This window comes from Bombus huntii, chromosome 10, assembly GCF_024542735.1.
Source record: "Bombus huntii isolate Logan2020A chromosome 10, iyBomHunt1.1, whole genome shotgun sequence".
NCBI classification, from domain to species: Eukaryota; Metazoa; Arthropoda; class Insecta; order Hymenoptera; family Apidae; genus Bombus; species Bombus huntii.
Window position 1 is genome coordinate 9,814,337 of NC_066247.1, and position 21,471 is coordinate 9,835,807.

At 39.5% G+C, this 21,471-nt stretch overlaps 2 long non-coding RNA genes across 2 annotated transcripts; both read right to left on the reverse strand.

Moving 5' to 3' along the window:
- Positions 1-17,040: 17,040 nt before the first annotated feature.
- On the reverse strand, positions 17,041-17,691 carry LOC126870197 (uncharacterized). Its single transcript, XR_007691222.1, has 3 exons — positions 17,549-17,691; positions 17,324-17,464; positions 17,041-17,257 (listed from the first exon to the last, which is right to left on the reverse strand). It is a non-coding gene; the product is annotated as an uncharacterized LOC126870197 (long non-coding RNA).
- Positions 17,692-17,810: 119 nt separating this feature from the next.
- Positions 17,811-20,974, reverse strand: LOC126870201 (uncharacterized). The gene is made up of 2 exons (XR_007691228.1): positions 20,656-20,974; positions 17,811-17,902 (listed from the first exon to the last, which is right to left on the reverse strand). It is a non-coding gene; the product is annotated as an uncharacterized LOC126870201 (long non-coding RNA).
- Positions 20,975-21,471: the final 497 nt, after the last annotated feature.

Genomic DNA, 21,471 nt, shown 5'->3' on the forward strand with positions numbered 1-21,471 from the left:
ATATATGTTTTATTTTTCTACAGCTACAAACTAGAATATCGAACATGTTATCTCTTTCCTACGGATTGCAAATTGATAAATTGTAATTAATGAATTGATAAATTGATAAATTGTAAAAGCATCACGACTAATTTCACCAGTCTAGCACTTGTTCAAGATTTGTCAACCTTCGAACGAGCAAACGCAGATGAACTGTTACAGTAGCGAACACGCGATAATGGAATGCCCGAGAGAGATACACCCGAGCTTTATATTTAGTTTTATTGTGGATCCAATCTTCATCGGTCCTATTTATATAGATCTCGATTGTTCTGGATTACCTGGAACGTAGTGTAACGTCCATACAGGTTACTGTGTCTGTTATTGATAACGTCGTTCCCCAAAGGCTGGTCATGTGTTCAAGAGTACTATGTGCGAACGTGTTCTTGAGCAAACTTCTTCGGCAAACTTTTATGGCCGTTGCTCGCGAATACTGGTAGTTCACGTTTTCAGACCCCACGAATTTTATCCTACGTACCTAGATAATCTGACTAAACTCGTGTCATAATGATATAATAAGAAATGTGAGAAAACTCAGTAATTCAGTATCAGATGAATGATGTTAAAAGGTGATCATTCGGGTTTTTTATTTATTACGGAACGTCATGAAGGAATGGGAAAGAAGAGATGCATGTATGAAAATTATAACTAAACGGAAGTATTCTTCTCCGGAATAATCAGTTTTTATTACTTTAGAAATAAACGTCTTATTTTTTAATATATACACAAAATGTCTTTTATATATGTCGGAGATGAAAGGACATCGAAGCCCCCCCTTTGGAACTTCGGGATAATCCCCTAACGCCGTAATCTAGATTCTATCATAGTCGTAATTAAACAATTGTCGTCTTTCGATCCGATTGTATTTGTTCGTGATTTGTGATAATGAACTTGGCTCGATGCGACAGCCAGTCGCCGAACGTAGCCGCGGTCACGAGATGTACGCTTTGTCTAACAAAGGTACGGAGTAATTCTATAGCTCTCCTTAAAAGAAATATTTGTAGCGGCACGCGACAGTAAACATTCCAACGGTTTCTGTCCCGTGGCTCACCACATGCAGATCCTATCCTTCGGGTATGATGGATACCAGATGCCGACACGTCTCCACAGTACGTGATCAGCTAGCCCGAGGGCCGTTATAAACACTAAGATCTAGTTATCTAAAGTCCTTCAAACAGACGAACAGTCTTTGCCCCAACTACGGGAAGATAGGGAAGACCTATTTTTTCAACGAACGACGTCTCCCACTAGGAACTTTCCCTCGAGGGCGGCTAGCATCGTTTTCTAACCACCGATGTGGAGATTGACCAATTAGCAGCAACGCTAATTTTCCTTACTTTCCGAACGAAGGCTATCCCCGACGAATCCGATGATCTCGTGTCCTTAGACACACCCCATCATAATTTTTCCTCCGTGGCATCGTTGGGACGGAAAGCCATTCTCTCTCGCGATCTCATCGACGAAAAGAGTAACCCCTTACGACCAGTGAATATTACGCGTCCGACTTAGATTTTGTGAGCACGTTCATCTATCATTCCGTCGACCGCGGATTCGTTATTGAACCTAGGATTATTGTCATTAGTTTCTCGAGTATCTAATTATCACGGTTACTTGTCCGGTTCTATGATAATCGTATTTGCACTAGTCGATGTCTTCTCTATTGCATAACAACAACGTGTAACCCAAACGAAGATTCGTTTCACGCCCCTAACCCTAATTCTTAATGTAAACCCGACATATACATATATCCAATTTATTTGATTTAATTTATATCTTGGGAAATAATAATGTAAAAAGAATTCGGCTTCGTCAAAAATGTACTCCGTCTGCACCATTCAATTTTTCCTATCTATTGCACAATAAATTTGACAAATTAAAGTTGAAATATCTCTTAAACCCCTTTTATATAGGGATTTTTATCCATTAACTACCGCATAAAAATTATTATATTAACATATTATATGTTATATATTAATATATAATGTGTAATAATTAGTAGATATCTTAATGTATACATATTTTTAATTTTTTTATTGTTACTGAAGTTACAGTTATTGAAGTGTGCTATTCATTAAATGTGTTCAGGGAAAGTTCGATCACCGAGATCACGCTGTTGAACAGTTTGCGAACAATCATTGAATATATGGAAGGAATTACGGTTTAGGACCTGCATGGCCAAATTTTTATGTCCTCTGTTTGGAACCAACTCTATTCTATTCGCGAACAAAGATTCACGATGGAAGTATCCGTCAGAGAGGTTGTCCTCTGCAACTTTACATTGTGAACAGTCCTTGAAGCTGTTTGCGAAGTAACAGCAAGCAAAAGAGTTCTATTCGAAAACCAATTGGGGGGCAATTTACGAAGTTCAGTGTTTGGCCAGCGGGCACTGATCTTTAGACGAGCGCTTTACTCCAATGGTATCTCGTAAGATCGAAAGTGGTTAGCGATCGTGGGCGTGTAGAAATTTACAGGTTACTATCTTTAAAGAGATTTATCAAAGAACAGAAATATCAAATAACAATATTTGTACAAGGAATATAGTAATATTAATAGAATAGCTAAAATGGCAATCATTTTAATCATAATAATATACTATAATGATGGAAGCTAGAACACAAAAGTTTATAATATTATGAAAGGCTTTCGAATATGTAGAATAATTGAAATCCTTAAAATCTGTTTTATCAATCAATCCGTAGATAGACCTTAAATGGCAGACCCAGCAGAACTTAGAACTGAACTCTGCTCCTCTCTAGCTCATTAAATTTTGGGTGATTCTTGAATCAACGTCTGTGTTTAACCTGAAGTAAGTCTTTAAACCGCAGTGTTGCTAATTTGTTGCTAATTTATATATACAGTTACGTGCAAAAGTTTTTGATAACATCGTTTTACGATAGAAATCTTATAATATAATGGAGTTAACTTGCTCTTTGTCGTAAAATATTGTTGATATCTTGTAGCTATGCCTTTCGCAAGGATAATAGCAGCAACGTGGCCGGTTTTCTTTAGAGCATTATTTTGGCCAGGCCAGGTCAGAATTTCTTTGTCTTTGAAGGTAACTAGTGTCTAATAAGACATTTTCTGAGCGCCGACGTTGACATGCGAATGACATCTCATCGTCCGAGCTTCTCTGAGGCACCGCGATCTCTTCCCAAATTCATTGCCGGAATGACAAGACCTCTTGGAATGATCCACACCTCTTGAAGTCGCCCTAAGGTTGGACTCGCCACCGTCGCCTGGAAGAGATTAACCTCATTTTCGAGGATACGCATCGTTTCACGCAGAAGCGCGTATATTCTAACCGGTCGTACTTTATGGGATGGCTGCCTGAGCCTATGAACATAGGTAGCCTTCAGGCCTTTAGAAGGAGTGACAGCTGCACCTCCTCTATCTCCCGCATAATCTCAGCGCCAATGTCGGTAGTTATTCGGACAATTATAGCGCTCTTGACATTGAATACCTGTTCAGAGTCGTCCCCAGAAAGGATAATATGACGACTTAAACTTGTTTTATTAGTTATCAAATGTCCATATCGTAAATTATTATGATTAGTTTATTAATGATAAATGGATTAAACAGATGTTAATTAAACAGAAAACAGTGGTTATTAAACATGACCCAATTGCAATAAACGTATACTAATTAAAACAATTAGATAATTAATTAACAATTTTCGTCAACGCAAATTCAACTCTCTTTTAACAACACTATCTTGACAACGCAATCCGCACTCTCGGACTTCTCAATTCATACTCCTGTTAATTCGTTTATCGTCCCCTAGCATCCCCTTGTCTTTTGTCATAGCCCCAGTACGCATATGCTGAGCAACCGCTTGTTTATAATTCACACCTAGGCAACCGCTTGTTTACGATCCGCACAACACCCCTTAGGCCCCTCGTTCATGATACTACTTTCGGCCGTACCTGACAATCACATCTGCCCTCGGATGTGCTCATCATCACTAATTTCACCCTCACCTCTGACTTCAACAACGTCCCACCATTTCATGCGATTAGCCGCCGTGGTTGTTGTTCGTGACCCTTCGTGTTCGCCCTCTCGTTGTACCACATAGCAGTCATTCCGCAAGACTTTTACCACGCGGTACGGCCCAAGGAACTGCGACTGCAACTTCGGACCAGGACCTGCGTCCTCTCGATCGCCACTAAATCTCCTGTCTTATACGCTGTTGCCTCTTTACGTCTCTTGTTAAACGTCCGTCTGTTTTTAGCTTGAATTTCCTCGATCCGTTTTTTTGCCTTTACGCGTAGCTGATCTCGCTCCTCCTAGAACATCACGGCCCACTCGTCTTCGATCAGCTGCGCGCATTCTCATCCGCGTTCCAAACAAGAGTTGGAACGGGGTAACATTCGTACTTCTGCTGGTGGTTGCGTTCAAATACCTTTGCGCTATCTCTAGGTGTAACCACTTGTCTGGTGTTGGCGCAGACAAATTCGTCAATAGGGGAATAAGCGTCCGTTTCACTCTTTCTACTTGTGCATTGTAGTCCAGCCGTGCTGTATACCTTTCTCATTCCAATAATCCTCAAAGGCAACGGCTGTGAATATCGTCCCGCGATCCGAGATAATTCTTCTCGAATTTCCGAAACCTACAGACTGCTTCCTCAAATGGCGAATAACTTCCGCAGAACTTGTTGATTTTGTGGAATACAACCAAACGAACTTTGTGAAGGCATCAATCGCCACGAAGATATACCGGTACCTTTTCTTCGTAGATGGCAATGGTCCAAAATGATCGACACGATAAGTGTCAAATGACAACTCCTCCTTGTCAATAGGGTTCAGGAATTCCTCTCGTTTTCCTTATTTTTTCTCCGCAAGGATACAATCGATGCAACTCTGCACTACCTTATCCACCTTCTCGCGCATGCCCACAAACCGATAGTCCCTTTTTAATAACGCTTTCGTTTTAGTGATGCCCAGATGGCCGTGTTCGTGAGCTCGTCGAACCACTTGAGTCTGCATTGACTTTGGCACGCCCAGCAATGGTATCTCCTTTATTTCTTTGTACAAAACTTCGTCCTTTGAAACGTATCCGCCAGCTTCGTGCTGTTCGATGTTGTCCCGGATCTACCGCAGATTATCTTCTTGCAAATGCGGCTTCCTTAGCCGTGCAACAATCCTTTGTTCGTCCACGTCTAGCAGCATGACCATGAGCAACGGATTTCGACTTAGCGCGTCGATGTGCAGTATGCTCCTCCCTGGCCTAATTGAATTGCTCTAAAAGAATTGCCCACTTCGCAACACGCTCTGGTCCTTCTTCTCCTCCTACCTTCCCTTTTTCTCCTGACCTCCATCTCCCTTTCTTTAGAAAGCCGGCATTTCATCGCCTTTGTGCAGAAATCATAAAACCTATTCCAAAACCGCTCCTCCGCGGCCATCTTCTCAACGGCCCGGTTCTCCAATTTAAAGTCTTCACCGATCGCGACCTTTAACTCCGTTCTCTCCTCCGTCCATCTAGGGCACCAAAAGAGCACATGTTCGGCGTCATCCAGCACCGCACCACAATCCCAACAACTGGTGTGCGACTCTTTGCCGATCCTATGACGGTGCCAGTTAAAGATACCGTGTTACGTAAGGATCTGCATCTGTATGGTAGTTGATCTTCCTCTTTCTTTTGTAGAAGATCAGCGGATCTTCTACCAGTCTCGTAGTTCAATTGTGGGGTTGTGGAACGCCCACTCCAATCTCCACCTGTCCTCTGCCTCCGTCTCCAAATCCTTCATTTCTTCTTGCCCAACATGTGCCATTTCTTCAGGGCTCTCGTTGATCCGCCTCTTCACTCCATACTGCTTCCACCGCAACCATGCCTTGATGTAAATCGGCATGCTACCGGTAAGCACACACAGACCCCCATGTGACACCGTACGGTAGGCGGTAGACATACGGATCAACGCCGCCCTTTATGCCCTTCTCATGATCGTCCTATTTGTTTCTCTTCCCAGGGAGGAGGCCCATATCGGTGCGCCATATAGAACCACAGACTCCCAGATACCATAATACAGTCTCCTGACTAAATCGTTGGGCCCGCCGACGTCTGGGAGTAGGCTCCGTATGGCGCCCAAGAACCGTTCCGCTTTATCACAAACTGCTTTGAGGTGGGGGAGAATCCCCTAGCACTATCCAACACTACCCCTAAGTACTTCACAACACGGCTAGTGGAAATCTCGCCCCCACCCCCCACGTCGAAGTTAAAAATCGTCGGTATCCTCTTCCTTGTTAAGAGGATAACCTCCGTCTTCTCCCTGGCCAGGTGCACTCCAGTCTCGCAGCACCACCTAGTGGCCAAGGCTATGATCGCCTTTATCTTCTCATTGACGCCGTGGAACCCTCAGAGCTTGAGTAGAACCGCCAGATCGTCGGCGAACGCTACTGCTTCGGTATCCTTCTCCCGGTCCAGCGCTTCCAGCACCTCGTCATACACGAGATTCCACAGTAACGGTCCTAAGACCGATCCCTGCGGAACCCCCGCGTAGACGTTCCTCCCTACGACACTGTCACGACTGTGTATCAGTATTCTCCTCTCAGCCAGATAGTCCGCTAACAACTCCTGTAGCCGTCCCGGTAGCCGTCTCCTTCGATCCTCCTCCATTATCCTCTCCCACCTTAGAGTGTAGAAGGCGTTCTTCACATCAAGGGCGACCAGAACACACGCCAGGCCCTTCCTTCTGCACTCTTCAGCAACTGCGACCGTCCTATCCAGGGCTTCAAGAGTCCCCCTCCTTTATGAAGAAAGCCATACTGGTCCCTATGAAAGGGATCCAGACCAACGCTCCTTTCGATGAGCATTTTCAGCGTGTGCTTCCACACCTTTCTCAACGCCGACAGTATGCTAATCGGCGTATACGCCGATGACGTCGCAGGATCTTTGCCAGGCTTGGGTATTAGTACCACCCTAGCCTATTTCCATACCGCCGGTATTTTTCCATAGGTATTTATTCCGTTGAGCACTGTCAGGAGAACGCTAGGCTTTTGCTCCGCCAATAATCTCACTACAGTGCCAGGAATCCCATCCACTCCAGCCGCCTTCCTGGAATCGCATTTCCCAACGGCCATCCTCATGTCTACTTCCTCGATGCCTAACCCTCCTTCTTCGCCAGGTAGGATCGATGTCTCTTCCTGTGCAGTTCGCTTCTTCCAACTCTCCTCCTTGCTACGTCCGATCGCCCTTTTCAGCCGCCTCCTAGCATCCTTGAATTCGGCCACCAGGACCTCGGCATCATCCTTGCGGGCCGCCACCGCTCGCTGGGCTCTTTTTCTAGCTCTTAGAGTTCGCTCCTTAACGTAGCGAGCTCATCGCTCCACCAATAGTTGGCGCTCCTCTTCGCACTCGCCGGGTATCTCCTCTTCAAGTCCACGGCACACGTATGCTCCAGACTCATGTGCAGCCCTTCGCCGCATGCCGTCTCGTCAAATTTAAAACCATTTTCGTCATAGACTCCGTCATATTTGTTTAAAAAACCCTCTACATCCATCTCTTTTGTCAAGTATTTAAAGATGCCACCCTCCACTCGCTTAATATTATCCCTAAACTTATGCTCAATATAAAAATGGTCAGAGGCTGAGTACCAACCTAGGACCCTACTCCCCCTCCAACTCAGCCTTATTCGTCTATTAACACTAAGTATATCCGGGAAACTAGTCCTTTCATTTCTCAGAAAGGAATAGTTTCCCGTCGTCCTAATAGGTTTAAGCTCGTTCCTCGTTGCAACGTCCAGCAGACATGTTCCCCTACGGTCCGTCTTAGACCCCCCCCCCCCCCCACCCCCCACCGAGGATTTCGCATTAAAGTCACCGGCAACCATAATCGCCGGTGCTCTTTTTCTCCCCTCCTTTATGATCCCTTCCAGTTCCTTCAAATAATCGTTGAACTGGCCCTTACTCTTATTAGGGGAACAATAGCCACTGACGCAAAATACGTCACAAACCCTGAACCCTACAATCCCTACATTTCTTATCAGGGTCTCGCTTGCCGCATGTTTTCCATTAAACAGAGTGACCCATATCGATGCATCCCCACCCTCGTCATTAAACCAAAATGGCAACTGCCTATAGGGCTCTGAGATGACCACAATGTCCACCCTGCTTTCGCATACGCACTGCATCATTAGGTCTTGCGCAAGCCTGCATCTATTTAGATTTATTTGTAGAACCCTAACTGGGCCCCCGTCTATTCCTAACACCTAAACGCTCCATAGGGCACGCCAGCGAACCCGTTACATGCCTTGCATTTATGCCACCATGTTTCAGACACATTGCGCATCTCGGCTCTTTATCACAATCTCTCATTATATGCTCAGCGCTGCCGCTCCTCCTACACAACTCCCTGCCATGACATGCAACAGTACACCCTGCCGCCACATGCCCCAATACGTGGCACCTATAACAACGCCGAATATTAGCTAACTGCCTTACAGAAGCTATCGTTAACCCCGTTCTCAGCCTCCTCTCTCTCGTCACTAGGCACTCCACTCGCTGGGCGGACCACCACCGCCTCTTGCGTGCCCCATGGTGCCGCTTTTATAGATTTGACTTCTATATCCGCATTCTCCTCAATTGCCCACTGCGACCTGATCTCGTCCACCAGCTCTTCTTTGCTGGTGAGGGGATTGATGTTCCTTATTTGTAGGGTCGCCCTGTTCATCAGAGCGGCCACCTTCGTACTATCGCTCAAGGCGGCTCTCAATTTGGCCGCCTCCTCGCTAACCACCACCGTCCTATCGAATTCAATTAGGCCCGCTCTCGTCCTACGGACCCCCGTGGCTCCCTCCAATGAACTCCTCACCTCCATTATCCTCTTATAAACATGAAGCCATTCGCAACCTTCCCTTCCTCCACCTTAATTAGAATGGCTTCCTTCCTCCTCCTGTTCCTTGATACGCTCTCTCTTCGGCACCAACCTGCCGTTTATTTCCCGGACGCACCATCGGGGTAGCTTGCTCTAAGGAAGCTTTCCTCTTCCTCTTCCTTTTTTCTACCCTCATCCACCCTTCGGAGTCCTCGCTGAAGTCACCCCTTATCGCTCTGTTCTCCCTCCCACACGCCTCGGCGTATGTGACCTCTCCTCTTCGGGGCCTCTTATACTCCCCAACTCTCATAATTTCAGCCGGCGATACTATCTTTCTTTTTGGGTATCCGTCCTTAGCTATCGTCACTTCTCTCTTCATCTCTGCCCTGTCTGCCCTTTTTTTAACCTCGACAGGCTCTCTCCTTCTCCTTCTTCCTGTTTCCTTGTGATCCCCACACTGCTCCAAGGAAGACAGGATGCTTTTCATCAGATTGCCATGTCAGCACATGCCCTGTCACGATCAATCCTTTGAAAACTGCGTTTATGAATTTCTGGAAAACAGCTGGTGAATTGCATAATCCGAACGGCACACTAATAAATTCATACTGTAGGAACTGTAAATGCTGTATATTTCCTGCTACTTTCTCCGACAGGAACACGAAAGAATCTATTCCTGGGGTCCAACGTACTGAATACTATCGATCCCTGTGACAAATCTAATTGATCCTCGATCAAGGGTAGCGGGTATCTGTCTTTCATTACCTTTCGATTCAGTCGCCTATAGTCGACGCAAATTCTAGTTGAACCATCTTTTTTTTCAATCAACGCGATCCGGCTTGCATAGTCGGAATGTGACTGGCGTATTATTCCGTCATTCAGCCACATTTTGATCTGACCGTTGACTTCGACCTTATCTTGCGGGGATAACCTTCGCGGTCTTTCATAACCGGGAAGATCATCTTGTAATATTAGATTCATTTCAACCCCTACTTCGAGCGTTTTCTGCGGCTTATAATTTCGAATCAGATTTTCTATCGCCTGCTTGTATTGTATATTCGTGATATGAGACAAATCTACCTCATGCCTCCCCCACTCGCAACTTTAGCACTCAAATACCTGAAGGCTCTTTCTGGGATTCTTCCGGGTATCCTTAATTTACCAATTTTTATTGCCGGGTCTTTAATAAACCAGGTGTCTTTTTCGCTATTACCTGGAACATTTGACTTTTCTCTGCTGATATTTTCATGCCCCGACCTCTCCAGGTATTTCTGAAGCTCGTCTATCTGGCTTTGTGCCGCCCTCGTATTTTCACCAAGCAAGACGATATCGTCTGCGAAGGCCAACACAGAGACTTTGTTCCCTTCATTTATATTAATGCCTCCGATATTCTTTTCGATTACTTCAAGCAGCGGTTCGAGACACAAGTAAAATAGCAGCGGTCATAAAGGATCACCCTGCTTGACTCCTCTGAGAACTTCTACCTCGACCTCTATATTATTATTCGCTTTGATCGTAGTTTTACATCCTTTGTACATTTCATTTATAATTTCAATTATGGGGGTCGGAACGCCTTTTCTCGCCAGATATGGTTTTATAGCTGAATGGGGTATAGTATCGAAGGCCTTAGAGATGTCCAATATTGTGAAAATTCCCCTTCGATTTCTTTTACTATAATTTAAGGCTGCGCTCATTAGGTCAATATTGATTTTACATCCACTTTCGGATGTAAATCCTTTGTGCCTTTGTTGAGAATTGTGGATCTTTGAAGCCGAAATAATGTTATAGGAACATTAAATGTATATTGACAGTTATTACTAAAATAATGATATATTTATTACATGAACGATTCTATATATATTTATCGATACACACTTGCACGCGTCTCAGAACCTTCTACACCCGACTCTTCATCGACGACTCTTAACCGACTGACTGTTTACATTCCTTTGTTTCGAGACGCTGCGCACACACACATACTTCCACACACTGATATATACATATAAGTATTTCCACTACGCACTTAACTCAGTCCAGCACAGAAAATTACACATATCTCAACACACCTCCTTAATTTTTTGTGCTGCATATTTATAGTGGGTCTCGTTGTAACTGTTTTGAAATCGACTTAAATAATTTACACTATAGCTAACGTCTAATCTTGTTCCAGTACTAATATATAACAAAGCTCCTATGAGATTTCTATATCTTATATCGTCTAAAGCTGATTGTGCGGGTTCTAAACTTAAGTTTTGTTCCATTGGTGTAAAATATAATTTACTGTTTTCTATATTATAATGTTTCGCTAATGACTCTATATAACTACTTTGATCCAGTTTCATCTCACACTTCTTATTATCGTATTCAATGTTTATTCCTAAGTAAGTCTTTACTTCACCCAAGTCCTTCATCAAAAATTTGTTTGACAATTTTTTTTTAATTTCATCGATTTTTCTTATGTTTTTTCCACATATTAATAAATCGTCTACGAATAGAATTAAATATATAACATCATCGCTCTCATACTTCATATACAGACAATAATCACTCTTACTTGTTTGAAATCCTAATTTTTTCATATATTCGTCGAAACATTCATACCAAGCTCTTGAACTTTCACGCAATCCATATAACGCTTTTGATAATTTACATACTTTCCCGCTTTTATCGTCGTAACCTATAGGTTGTTTTACAAATACTTCCGATTTTATAGTTCCGTTTAAGAAAGCTGTTTCTACATCCATTTGCATAATCGTCAAACCATATTGACAACAATAAGATAGTAATAACTTCAACGTTTGCATTTTTGCTACTGGAGAGTATAAATCTTCCAGTACTTCTTTTTGTTGGAAGCCTCGAACAACTAGTCGCGCTTTCTTACGATTTATTCGTATATATCCATTTCAAGTCTAATACTTTTTTGTCTTTTGGTTTTTCTACTAATTGCCAGGTCTTATTTTTCATTAAACTATTCATTTCTCGATCCATTGCTTCTTTACATGAACCGCTGTCATCTCCACTTAAAGCTTCTTCATAGGTTTCATAGGACTGTGTGCACTAACTATATTCACATAAATGAAATATGAGCTCGTTTGACCATATCTTTGAGGTTTCTTTCTTTCCCGTCCTGACCTTCTCAAATTACTTTCTGTGTCCTCGAGTTTTTCTTCTGATTCGTTACTTAAATTTCTCTCCTTTTTTATTGCAACCTGCTCGACCTTTTCGTTTACATCCGAATGTTCGTCAAAAACCTTTTCTGTCTCATTGCCTGGTCCATCTTCTCCTCGAAATCCTACTAAATTATCATCTTCACCTATAAATTCTACGTGTCTTGCAATTACAATTTTATTATTAACTAGTATCCTATATCCATTGTTTTCATAACCTACAAGTATCCCAGTGTCTGCTTTTTTGTCCCATTTCGAATTTCTTTTAACTTCGGGTATTCTTACGAAAACTCTACTTCCGTACAATCTTAAATTATTTATATTCGGTTTCCTTTTTAAAAATATTTCAAATGGTGTTTTATTTTCATATGTGTTTGTAACGGTTCTATTTTTTAAGTACGCCGCGGCTCTAACTATTTCCGGCCAATATTTAATATTCAGCTTTGAATCATGTAATAAGCATCTAGCGGAATTCATGATTGTTCTATTGTAGCGCTCAGCTGTTCCATTTAACTCGTGAACATAAGGTGGGCATGGTTCTGCGACAATTCCCTTTTCCCTAGTTAGATTGTACATGCTTTTGTTCATATATTCTTTTCCATTATCGTATCTTAATCTCTTTATCTTTTCAGTAAGATTTTCGACTTTGTTTATGTAATCAAGGAAGCAATTGTAAACTTCACCTTTTGATTTCAAAGTATAAATCAATGCACACTTACTGTAGTCATCTATAAATGTCAAGAAATATTTGGATCCATCAAACCCGGTATTATTATGAGGTCCATTTAAATCGGTATGTACTAATTCTAAAATCTCGCGTGCTCTTCTACGGTTATTTTGGAAGGGTACATTTCTACATTTTTAGCATGAGATTCTTGCCTTTCAATGTAACTACTTATCTTATATAAACCATGATCTTTGAATGCTATCCCTATCAACTTTCTGTATTTGTTATATATCTTTAAAGTATTTCCTGCTGAGACTATCTTATTTTCATTCGTTACTCTCGCATAGCTAATTAAGTTATTATCCATTTCTTTCACGTAAAATACATTAGATATTGTAATTTTAATCCTCCTTTTGTTTACTTCAAAGTAAGTTAAAATTTTTCCGACTTTTGTTCTTTTAGAATTCTACCGTCTCCTAACTTCACATTTATCGGGTTTTTTAAATTTTCGTACTCAACAAAATAAGAGTCATTATTTATAATGTGATCTGAACATCCACTATCCAATATCCAATCTATTTTTCGCGTATCGCTAGTACATACCGTAATTTCATTTTTATTATTTTCGCGCTCTACTCTCGTTAGGAAAGATCCAATTTCTTGGTCGTCGTAGCCCTCGTTGTGTGAATAATTTGCGTCGTGTTGACTTGCCTCGTAGTAGCGTTGTTGCCGGCCTCTGCTTTGTCCTCGTTGGCCAAATCCTCGTTGGCCGTATCCTCGTCTTCTTTGGCCAAAACTTCGTCCGCCGCGACCCCTATTCTACTGCGGCTGATACGCACCTCCTTGCTGTTGCGTTCTTCCATTGTTTGCGCCATTGTTTCCGCCTCTATACGTGTTTGTGCAATTTTTTGCCATGTGACCGTACTTTCCACAGCCATAGCACTTTATGTCCTTTTTTTCGGCTGTAAATACATTTGACTTTGTTCTATCACTTTCTTTCTTGCTACGCGTTTCCCACATTATAATTTTATTTTTCAAAAATTCACAAGTCCGATCACTTTCTTTCACTGAGTCGATTAAGTCACCAACATAGCTCAATGATTCTGGTAGTGCTTTCAGCATGTAGTCGAGTTTTTCACGTTCGTTTGCATTTGCACCGGCACTCTTTAATTCATTGATAGTTTTTTCAAATTCCGTGAAAAATGAATTTGATTCTTCAAAGTCTTTCAACCTCATCATGTCTAGTCTACTTCTTATACAAATTTGCACTGCTGTTGATTCCTTCATATACATCTCATCAAACTTTTGCATTATTTTTAAAGCAGTGTCTTGATCACCAACAAATTCTAATTGCTCATTCGTTATACTACTATAGATGTAGTTCATCGCCCATTGATTCTTTTCATCCCACTTATCTTGCGCATCCGTGTCCATTTTCTCTCGTGTAGCCGGTTCATAACATTTTTTACACTTTAGATACATTAATATTCTTTTCTTCCACATTCTGTAATCGCGTCCATCGAATATTTGAACCTTAATTTCGTCGTCCCTTGGCATCTTGATTCGTTTTCTATATTCACGCCTTTTTTTTTTTTTCAAAAAATAATTCTCTTTATTATCCAAAATCTTTTTATTTGTTCTACCAATAGCCTTTTTATCTCTTCAGAACTTATTTCCAATTTTTTATTCCTTTTTATAAATCGACTTTTATACATTCACTCCCGGTTACACGTGGTTCCATAACCTTAAATCTCGGCAACCACGATCTTCTACCATGTTGAGAATTGTGGACTTTTGAAGCCGAAATAATGTTATAGGAACATTAAATTTATATTGACAGTTATTACTAAAATAATGATATATTTATTACATGGACGATTCTATATATATTTATCGATACACTTGCACGCGTCTCAGCACCTTCTACACCCGACTCTTCATCGACGACTATTAACCGACTGACTGTTTACATTCCTTTGTTTCGAGACGCTGCGCACACACACATACTTCCACACACTGATATATACATATAAGTATTTCTACTACTTAACTCAGTCCAGCACAGAAAATTACACATATCTCAACAGCCTTATATTTTGATCTATACCCCGTCTTAGCCGCCCATCGAGGATTGATGAGAAAATGCGGCCTAGAATTGGGCCGATCGTAATTGGTCGCCAGTTCTCGACCATATTTCCATCTTTATTAGCCTTTGGTATTAAGGCTGTCCTATTTTTCTTCCATGCGGTCGGAAAATAGGAACTATACCATAATATATTTGTCGGAGATGAAAGAACACCGGAGTCTTTGGAATTTTGGATAATCCCACAACATTGTAACCTAGAGTCTACTATAGCTGTAATTGAACAATTGTAGTTATTCAATCCGATTGTAATTGTTCGAGAGTTGTGATAATGAGCTTGGGCTCGAGGCGACAGTCAGTCGCCGAACGTAGCCGCGGTCACAGGATGAACGCTTTGTCTAACAAAGGCATGGAATAATTCTATAGCTCTCCTTAAGAAGGAAATAGTTGTAACACTCGACAGTAAACGTTCCAACGGTCCCTGCCCCGTAGCTCGCCACACACAGACCCTGTTCTTCGAGTAAGATGATCGAGTAAGATCGATCGTATATATATGTCGGGTTGTCATTAGGATTTGAATCACGAAATGTTTCTTCATTTGAATTAGCCATTGTTTTACAAAACAGAGAATATATTTACACGAACAAACAAGGTTTTACAAAATATTATGAATAATGAATTTTTGTAAATGATATGATTAATTAACAAATGATAAATTAAATTATTAATTATATTAAAGAATAATAAGTTTTATCGAACAATAAAAGGAACGAATAATATATCTTACGAATTACTAATTTAATGAATAATGAAAATTAACGATTGATAAATTTACAAATATTGAATTTAATTTACGCTTTAAACAATGATCCGGGGTTCAAACGAATCCACGGTCAACGGGAAAACTTTAAACAATTTTATAACAAAAAATACGTTTGCTGAATCACTCGGTAAATTACTCGATGTATCACTTTCCAAGGCAATCTCACGAATGAATATCTGATTAAAATCTTTTTCGTTATACGACTGCATTTGTTTGTTATATTCTCGCTGGAAACATCGAGAAGGTTCCAAACGTTGTTGCTAGGCAATATCTGTCAAAAGTTTGTTGTATACTCTTTGGAAACATCGAGAAAGATCCAAACGCCGATACTAGGCAATTTCTGTCTTCATCAAGCAAAACGTTTATCCCGTGACCGTGGCTACGTTCAGCGACCAGTTGTCACCTCGAACCCACTTTCACTTTTCACAAATGTCAAACAATTACAGATGACAATTACTTAATTACAGTTACGATAAAATCTAAGCTAAAGCATTAAAAGGCTTCCTCAAAATTGCATAGGGAAGGCTCCGGTTTTCATTTCATCTCCGACATATATATGTAACTATGCACTAAATTTGAAACGTATGCGATGTATTGAAAGTTTTAAAAGTTTCTTTCAAGTTTCAGATATTTAATCTAAATTAGAGATATATTAGTAAAACATGAAATGAAATATATATATTTACATTATAATTTTTAAACATATTCGTATTTTTAAACATCATTAAGTAAATTTCTAAATAATTAAGAATATACTGCTTCTTATTAAATAGGTACGAAATGTTTTTATTAGCGAGAAGCTATTAAAAGTGATGGTTGACAAATTGTATCGATATACCACAAGTTGACGAAGTATACCAGTAATAATTTAACAAAGCAAATTCTTCACTGCGATCTTCGAGAGAAATTCCTTGGAATTGGAATTGTTGTAACGAACGCAGCTGCATTTATAACATGCGACATAAGTAAACTCTTTTATATACTAAGCTATTTGATTAATGCTAAGTATGTAAGAAATCTAAAAAGCTTTTAAAATCGTATATTTATCATTGTACTATTGATTTTCCTACCATTTCGAAATGTACAACTTTGAGAGTAATTACTATATCTTCGTTCTTAAATAATGGAGCAGCTAGCGAAAAAAATGAAGGAAAGGCGGAGAAACGATGCAGAATATTCATAACGTGCACGTGATTCATCTGCATGTTTCAGTTTTGTTGTATATTTCACAATCGAACATTTTCTTTTCTCTTCTATCGTACTCTTGTATCTTGTGACGTGACTGTTTCTCGTGGGAGATAAGAGCAAGACGAAATGCGGTTTCTAGCATTTCGCAAACAAAAAAGGACGAAACTGTTCGCTTTTCTTCTGTTTTCTTGTTTTTAAATAGAGATGAAAGATAAAAAGACATATCTACAGAATTTATTCAATTTCCATTACACTATTTTCATCTAAATCAATTGGCTTGCTGAATAAATTCTTCTTGTTTACAGGCATAGCTAATAGAGATTTGGATAGTCTAATATGGCTTATTTTCATTCTTTTTCTTAGCTCTAATACTTTCTTTAAATCTTTCTCGCCAAACCTTATAAATTTAAAATTATTCGCACACTGTAATTCATTATTCCAATTCAATAACATTTCACACTGAGTTGCATTTAAAATATCAGAAATTTCTGAAAAATAAAGGACGGTTTGTACATCAGGACATATTGAAAATAAATTTGGCTGTAATTCTTTACCTATTCCACGTGTATGACATTCTCCTAGTTCTTTCTACTCTAATTAGATGTTCCCTCCTAGCATGCTGTCTACTCCTGTTGCTACCTATAGACCTTTTAATAGTAATTTCTTCCATTTCTTCATCATTTCTTGCTACATACCTTTGGATCAAATATAGAACTATAACTAATCACATGTTTAATGTACAATCTCTGTATCATCATGTGTATACATTTTTGTTTTACCTCCGTTTCTAACAAACTTGCAGTTATCTCTGGAGTATAGGGTCACACACCTGGAATCATATTGTTTCTGATCCACGATATTTTCTCTCCTATTGAATTCTGTTTTATCAAGCAGGACATTTCTGCCTTCTGTCTATTTGATATTCTGAAACAAAACACATTGTCCATTTCCTTCTTTATTACACAAAAGTATTATATAATCATATAAAATAAATGAAATGTACATAACAAAATCACATAATTTAATAGTAATTGTATTTGCTTTTTGGCTTTTTTCGTAATAGCGATAGACTTTCTGCTATTTGGGTGTATCATTTTCTTTGGCTTCAGGAATTCTTTTCTCATTGCAGTGGCCTATAAAAGACAACAAAATAAATTAGTTAAAATATTACCATGGCTATGAATTATTTCGATTATCCTAATCATCAAAACTCCAACTCAGGCTATCCGTTTACTCAATGTATAATCATGCACAGGCGAATCGTCGACAGTATCACACGCTTAGAAGCACTAATAGAGTAGACAAAACATCCTACATGCCACAGCTATCGAAACAATAACCAGATAGCAACGGATAGGCGCCTCTGATATACACCCAACGATAACCGCTTCAGAGGGACTAAAACCTCAGTACAAGAAGTCTCCCAAATCAGCGTTCTATACCTCTTTGTTATAACACCCTGAACCGTCACTCTGTTGGATTCATACAATAAATTTTACCACTATATCTAAAGTTTAATTCTTTAACTTATTTGTGAAACGTTCGAACTGCGACTCGAGGAGATCACCGGTGATTTGTCAATTTCGTGATTTGTTGTGTCTCGTATATGATAACAGCAACGACGGCGACGCCTATCGATAGTAAAAGTAATATCGAAGTATACCTTCCTACCATGACATTTCCGGGCTAACAAACTTCAAAATTGGTTTCTTTTGTTTCAAGATATTTTTAGCTATTTTTTTTTAATCTTATAATGATAACCTATTTTAAAATGTGCAATGTTTGATAAATGTACATTAGTAAAATTTCATACGAAGAAAGTTTTTGGGAATCCGTATTATATTCAGCGAGCAGAAAACGAAGACTTGACGGAAGTTGACAACAATGGAGATAAAAGTCTTTATCGTAATATTGTTTTTATTGATTTTAACGTCAGATGGAACGGGTTTCGACAGAAAACGATCCACCAAATTTCAAAGAGGTAACGAGCAAACTTCAAGTAAAAACGAGCAGAAGTCAACACCCGATTATTATTATTACTGCGACTCAACAGAGTTTGGAGTAGTATTATACAAAAGATTCCGTATTTGCGTTCTTGTTCGCCGTGCGACATGATAGAAATTGATTTCTCTTCCGCTTGTATCAGATGCGGGATGTTGGTTGATCCTTTTTCACCGGTCTCGATTATCCTATTTCTCTTTATTCGCCTATTTTTTAAACACAAATATAGATTTTTTACGATTATTTATATTATTCATGACATCATTTGACGAATTCTTCGAGAACTTCGCAAGGGAACCAAGACATAAATGATATTTAAAATGTTTATAGCAGTTCTGAAGTAAAGAGAAGCGATATTAGTTTGAAATGATGGATCATTTCAATGACTTTATTATTTATTGCCTTAATAGCTATCTACATATTATTTTAGTTGCGTTTTTCTTTTGGATCGGAAATGACTATCCTGTGTTTCGTCAATAATTTGTCTTGCTTCTCTTGGTGCATTTCTAAAAGTAGTATTGACATAAATGAATTTTTTACTGCAAGAGTTAACATCACTTTTTTTCGACTTCTCTTTTAGGTTACAAGAGTACAAAGCTATATATAGGCCAAAACATGTATGTATCTTTCGATAAAAGATAAATTTTTATTCAAAACCTACGAGACTGCACGCAGATATTTCAAATTGCAGCGAATATTATCACGAATACTTCGCGTTAAACATGTTATATCTTTTAACATTTTCAGAGACGCGTAAACATCTGCAAGCTATTTATCACTTTATTCGATTGCATATTGTAGCGGCATATGAGTCATAGGACGATGCGAATCGAGAGTAACTCATGTTGTTGTTTTGCCTCGGGGCATTGATACCGTCTCGAGGTACGAAACTTGATAATAAACAAACTCCGGACAGAACAATATCGCCGCTACGCGCAACCGTCAACCGAAGTCGAATTTAAATTCGTTAGAGGGAGATCGTTAGAAGAGTACTGCCGATAGTTTTAAATACATTTGACTACACCAAATATCAACTCGTCTCATCACTATATACACCAACGCGTTTAATCAACCTCCACATAATCGAGAAATGATTTCAAATTTGACCCACGTTTCTATCGACTTCGCTTTCTTCTTTATTTTGGAAGAAATGCACATTCACTATTTATCAGCTAAGCGAACTCGAAACGAATGAAAATTCCCAACCACCACGTAGACCAAAGCCTATCAGCCTTTTCCGAACCTGTAGGTTACAACGAGATTCTTAATTAATTAATTCGTTTCTTACAGGCTACAGAGTCTGAGAATAAAGAATTTTTTTGACCGTTTTGTTACGACCTATGTTAAAACCACATCATAGGAATAAGATAATAATACAGATCGTAATCATTATATATCGGTACATACTATCAATTTGATTGTGTAATTAAATAACATAATATCAAAAGTAATCAAATGTTGGGATACTTTTGCGCGATAGTGTATATGTGTAAAATAATATGATTCTATAAATTCATTCACAATAAATCAAAAACAATGTTGTGTTGCTTATTCTAGTAAACAATCCAACCATTTAACTGTAAGATATTTGGAAAGTTCCTGTAACAAGCATACAATATGCCACCCGGAAGGTACCAACTACGTTCCTCTATGAAATTAGTACAAATGTTTCAAGACTTATATATTATTAACATTTCACGCAACGTTTTTATAAGATACGTTAATCCGTAGAAATGACCCGTCGCAGTAAATTTATACATAGATCAGAGTTAGAAAATACAAAAGAACGATATTTTCTCTGAGTATACGAAGTTAAAATGGTGTTGGACGCAAATTAATTGGTTGGAAAGAGGCGCCTTGAAGCGTACTAAAAGAGGTAGCTTACCTCGTTGAAATACCATGGAACGAAACCCTGTTGGGCAATGGGCATTCTGCTGTAGCCTGGAATTCCTTTTGCTCCCGTATTCTTCTTCTGTCTTCCGTGGTTTTTGTTACAACACTCGCGACGTTTTCATTCAAACGAACACACAACGCATAAACGGAGAAAAACAAACGTTGAAGGTTGCGTCGCGTCACGCGAATCACTGACGCTACACTTATACGTTGGAAACAGGAACGAAACCGACGCAGGTGCAACACGGGGCCCGTGAAATGTAAACTATCGAACTACGTATAATAGCACACGAAAGTATTTCTATTGTGTGTGTGTGTGTGTGTGTGTGTGTGTGTGTGTGTGTGTGTGTGTGTGTGTGTGTGTGTGTGTGTGTGTGTGTGTGTGTGTGTGTGTATTCATATATATATTATAAATTGGTTATATATATATGTATAAGATTTATAAAATGAATGCTCGGTAAAATGTCTGTGATAAATAATACCAATTAAAATGGAAAAATTTTTAATTGCATTGCTTCGACTATACATATACATATACTTAATGTGACTTACTTTGTATGAGAAAAATTCTGTTTGTCAATTCGATATCGAGAGCTGATAATGCTAACATACGATGAAACGATAACAGAAGAATCCGAATATTCAGAACTTTTCACGATATATGTTAAATAATATTATGAAATAAATTAAATAATTACCCCGCATTGCTTCCAGCGTACGTGTTCACGATTCTCGGCGAAACCGAATATGGCAGCAGGAAATCAACCAATCACAACTTCGGAAGAAAGTAAAGCGCGGGAAGAAATCG